We start from the raw sequence: 5,405 nt of genomic DNA on the forward strand, positions 1-5,405 counted from the left end.
TTTATTTTTAAAGGACTTTTTTGCAGTTAGGAAAGTGACAAGGAAATGCACAGAAAGGAGTGGGATGAATAAATTATTAATTGGAAGATGCATAACCTGTTCACAAAAGAACATACTCCAAGCACCATATAGAAGGGTCTGGAAACTTCTGTTTCAGTGTATCTGAAGAAGCGTGCATGCACACGAAAGCTCATACCAAGAACTGACTTAGTTGGTCTTTAAGGTGCTACTGGAAGGAATTTGTTTTGTTTTGACTATGGCAGACCAACACGGCTACCTATCTGTAACTGAATCCAAGCACCATGTAAGCTTTGTGCAAGCAAATCAGGAGGAATTCTGAGTGAATGGGTCATGTGGAGGAATTAGAGCAGGGGTCAGCAAACTTTTTCAGCAGGGGCTGGTCCACTGTCCTTCAGACCTTGGGGGGGCGGACTATATTTTTTTTGGGGGGGGGGATGAATGAATTCCTAAGCCCCACAAATAACCCAGAGATCCATTTTAAATAAAAGGACACATTCTACTCATGTAAAAACATGTTGATTCCCAGACCATCCGTGGGCCGGATTGAGAAGGCAATTGGGCCTGATCCGGCCCCTGGGCCTTAGTTTGCCTACCCTTGAATTAGAGAATTGTAGGGTTGGAAGGGATCGCCTTAGGGTGCCGTCCAACTCTGCAATTCTATAATTCTATGGATGTCAGGTGATCTATTTTTGGATGGGTGACTTTTTATATTGCTCTCCAGAGGACTCCAATGCATCAGGTGTGCTAGCAGAAACTCTATGTGCAACAGATCACACCATCTATAGTGCAGCAAAGCGTCCTACTTATGCATCCTTTGGGGCAACAACAAACATTCTCCAGCAGAACAGGTGTACCACTAAGTGACTTTAACTTAGCACTATATAATCCTGTAATAACCCACCATGAGATGACAGAGTGAAGGGTAGCCTGTAAGTGCAAGCAGGCAGGCAGGTAGGTAGGTAGCTAGGTGGTGGTGGGGAGAGAGATTTGCTGCAACAGAACTGCTCATGTGCATAAGAAATACACAAACTAAACAATTAGAGGCCCAGCAAAGTCTGAAGTAAGTGCTCTCCCCACTCAGCTAGCCACCCACTGTGCCTCTAGATGCCCTGGGCTCCTTCCAAACAGCGAAAATACTCAGAATAGTGACTCACACAGAAACACATAGCAATTCTGACGCTTTCACACTCAAAAGCCTTTTCAGGTGCAAGGGAGAAATGTGTGTCCAGTTCTAATTCAGGGGGGTGGAATAGCATGATTCAAATCCCTGATATTTTGGCAAATTCTGCATTATACAATAGCATAAGTGAAAAATATAGTTCTCCGCACTTGAGGAGCTTACAGTTTTTTAAATAGATCTGCAAAGGGTCCAGAGTAAAGGAGTCTGGCTCTGGTTTATTTGGAACAGCTTCCACCTCCATGTGTGTCTGTCTGTGTGTGTCCCTTCCCAGCTAATGAAAACAAAACAGCTCTTTCCAAGGCGTGTGAAGGCACCTCTCAGATCTCTCCTACTCCAGTGGACCAAGGTGGCATACCGTAATTCACTTTACTGCTCCGCTCTCTTGGCCTCCAAAGGCCAAGTTAAATCAAGAGCAGTCCCTCCCTCCTCTCCCTCCTCTTGCCAATTTTGTGCCTCCCTTGCCAGCGTATCACAGATGCGGGAGGTGGGCATGGCCAGTGACATTTCAGTGCTCAAGGCAGAAAACCCGGAGCATCCCTTCCTATGGGGACAATCCCTCAAGGGCATTCTCCTGTGGCAGCCGCCTTGAAATAAATGGGCAGCAGGGAAGGAAAAGGAACCAAGAAATGATGTTAAAAAAGGATGCTGCGGAGGACTGGGGGTGGGGTGGGGGGTGGGCTGGTGGATACGTGTATGGAATGGTGGGCCCCAGGGTGGGGGAAATGATTCAGTCCTGAGCCAGATCACAGGGACTTGTCACTTAGCAACCATGCGGAACTAGGGTGCCCAATGTGGGTTGCACTGCTGGAAGCATCTAAATCAAGCACGAACGAGGAGATGGAATGGGGGGGGGGGGCTACTGGGGGAGAGGCATTGCAAGCAGGGCCACCCAATCCCCTTAGACCGGGGGTGGGGAAATGTATGTCCTCCAGATATTGTTCAACTCTGGCTCCCATCAGCCCCAGCCAGCATGACCAATGGTCAGGGAAGACGGGAGCTGAATTGAACAACACCCCCCACCCCATAAATGGCTGGTTGCTGTTCCAAGTTTCCTGGTCAGAAGGCAGGTATGAGAGTCGGATGCAGCAGTCAGGCTCCCCTTCACAGAGGGTTTGCCAATGATGAGTTAATGCAGAGGTGAATTTCAACACTTCACGAAAAAAATTAAAGCCCCAAGATTTAAGATAAACCAATAAAGAGTTTTAAAGCAAGTGTAGCAGAGAAAACAGTTGACTGTAAATATCATAAAGCCACCAGAATCCAGGGTTTTCCTAAACGCCAATACACATTTCCTTGGGCAGGGCATTCCAAAATATGAGCCCATCACAAAATATCTGTCTGGAAGAATGCTAGACTCAATGGACCTTAGTTTAATATAGTCAGGCAATCCTTATGAAAATTTTATCCATAATCCTGCCCACCCCCCAAGCTACCAATTCCACTCCACTGGATAAGAAGAACTCTGTGTAGCTCAAAAGCTCTAAAAGCCCTAAACCACAGAGCCTAGGACTTGCCAATCGGAAGGTTGGCGGTTCGAATTCCCGCAACGGGGTGAGCTCCCGTTGCTCAGTCCCTTCTCCTGCCAATCTAGCAGTTCGAAAGCATGTCAAAGTGCAAGTAGATAAATAGGTATCGCTCCGGCGGGAAGGTAAACGGCGTTTCCATGCCTTGCACTGGTTTGCCAGAAGCAGCTTAGTCATGACCCACATTACCCGGAAGCTGTACACCGGCTCCCTCGGCCAGTAAAGCGAGATGAGCGCCGCAACCCCAGAGTTGTCCGCGACTGGACCTAACAGTCAGGGGTCCCTTTACCTTTACTTTACTTGTTCTGTTGCCTGGGTAACATAACTTAATGTGCTTCCAGTTAGGAGCTTAATATGACAAGGGCAACAGGTTTGGTTTTTGGTTTTTGTTTTTATAAAAAAAACCTTATTGGATTTTCAGTGGAAAATGTATATCGGATTAAATGGGGTAGGGGGGATTAGAATGCAGGCTGGCGTTTTGATGCCCACAATACCACGTGGATGCTATGAAAAACCTGTATGCGTGAGGAGCACCAATCCCACAATAAACACCTTTTCGGCAGCACCCTTAAACCCAATTATTTGGAAATGTGGGAGAGAAACCTTAGGTGTCATTCCTTAGACCACCAGTACCACCTTGTGGCCAAGTAGGAATGCACTTTTACTATTTCTTAATTAAAGGGGGGATGAGTTCAGCAGGCAAAAGTTGGAGGTTCTCCCATGACCCTGGGTTCTATGCCTTGGGCTGTTATTCTCAGTGAAGCAGCTTGGCTGTCCATAACCCTCATCATTAATTCAATTATCTTGCTGTCTTATTCATTTAACAAAATTTATATACTGTTTGATTGTAAGAAAACCTCTACCACTGAGCTTCTGCACCACCCTGATAGATGCTTCTTTCTCATCCTGTCCAAACAACCCCCCCCCCCCCCTAATCTTGCATCGTCTTCCCCAACCAGATGTTTTGAATGACATAACATGCTGGCTGGGGCTGATGGGAGCCAGAGACCAAAACATCTGGGAGGCACCAGGTTGCGACTCTTAGCAAGATGAAAAAACTGGCAGTTATTTATATGGCATTTATATCCCACCTTTCCACCCAAGGAGTTCAAGGTGGTGTACGTGGTTCTGTGCCCTCCCTGTTTTATCTTCAAAACAACCCTGCAAGGTTGGCCAGGCTGAGACACCCTGATTGGCTCAAAGACCACCCTCACACCATGCATTCAAAGCGCTATGGTGCCACTTTAAACAGTATTGGCTGCTCCCAAAGAATCCCGCCAACCTGTTAAGGGAGCTGAGAATTGTTAGAAGCCCCTCTCTCCGCCCCCGCCCCCCCTCGCAAATAACAGCCAATCCTTCTTCTCAAGGAATTCTGGGTGGGGAAGACCATAGTGGCTCCTTAATGGTATGCCATAAAAAAAAGCTTTGGGCCTCCTCTGGTCTAGTCCCAAAAACAAAAGGTAGAAGATCTGGCCTTCTGTGACAATTGACTAGACCATCTCTAGCGCTGGAGTTTGTAATGCTGGGCTGCCTGCCTGCTTTCTCCTTGCCCTCTTAATTTGTGAATAGATATCAGCTGATAACGTGGGGTGGGGACCTTTCCCTTCCGTAAACAGCTGGATTCCATGGGGGTGTCGTATGCAGTGCCCAAGCCAGCTGCTGCTATGGGCTGCTGGGGCCACCTTTAGAGAGGGCAAATGGGACCCTGCCCCACCCAAACCAGCCTGCCCTTGCTTAGCCTCCACTTCCTTTTATTACTTGCAGCCTGGGGGGAGTTGCCAGTCAGCTTCCTCCTCCTTAGTCTCTGGACTCGTCCACCCTTGCCCCAGGCCTGGCAAGCAAGAGCCCAAGCCGTTTCCCACTTGCCTCCTGCTTTCTAGGCAGGGCCCTGCCGCTTCCCCCCACGAAACCTGCTATTTTGTGCTTAATCGGAAAAAATGTCGAACTGGAGAAAACGCAACAACGCTTGCTCCAATTCAGCAGTGGGCATTGTCCTTTGAGGATGGGCTGGGCACTGTAACTGCCAACTCCAGGTTCTGTGCATCAATCATTCTAGGCTGAGAGGCAGCACTTGCTAGCACAGGGTCTGATCCTGAAATACTTTTTAGCTTGGCACCAATAAGAACTTGCTTCTCTCCAAGGCCTAGAAGGGCTTGTGCAGGAGGGCCCTTCAGAGCAGATCTGGGGGTGCACAGGGGGAGGAGAGGAAGAGGGAGTCCCCCTGCGCCAGCAGAGCTGCATGTGTGGAGTATTGGACAGACATTCTGGATGACAACTCTCATGAGGGCTGATGGAGCTGGGACTGGGCCAAGTTGGCTGTACTGGGGGTGGGGAGGAGAGAGGATTTCATAATCAGAGAGTTGCATTTCCAAAAAGACCTGAGCTGCACCATCTCTTTGCACCCCTGGCAGGAGAGTGGCTAGCCTTTTCCCCATACCAAGCTGCCTCAGGACGGGGGTCAGGAGAAGCTGCAGCCTTCCAGATGCTGCTGGACCCCTATGTCCCGCTGCCCTGACCCACTGGCTGTGCCAGCTGAGTCCGAGGGGGGTTGTAGCCCTGTAGCACCAGGAGGACACTGGGTTGGGGAAGGCTGGGATAAGAAACAAGCAAACCTCTGCATTGTTCTTCAATAAACCAAGTGAAGCAGCAGTAGCAATTCTCCATGGTCACAAAGAAGACAC

General features: G+C 48.8%; 1 protein-coding gene across 1 annotated transcript in view; it reads left to right on the forward strand.

Moving 5' to 3' along the window:
- The window catches only part of LOC309347177 (maestro heat-like repeat family member 5), a gene marked incomplete at its 3' end in the record, with an annotated part of 142,448 nt that overhangs the window by 83,257 nt on the left and 53,786 nt on the right, over nucleotides 1-5,405 (forward strand). The gene's annotated exons all lie outside the window — the stretch shown is intronic.

The sequence above is a fragment of the Podarcis erhardii genome (genome assembly GCF_964252035.2).
Source record: "Podarcis erhardii genome assembly, chromosome: 7".
In the NCBI taxonomy this organism is placed as follows: Eukaryota; Metazoa; Chordata; class Lepidosauria; order Squamata; family Lacertidae; genus Podarcis; species Podarcis erhardii.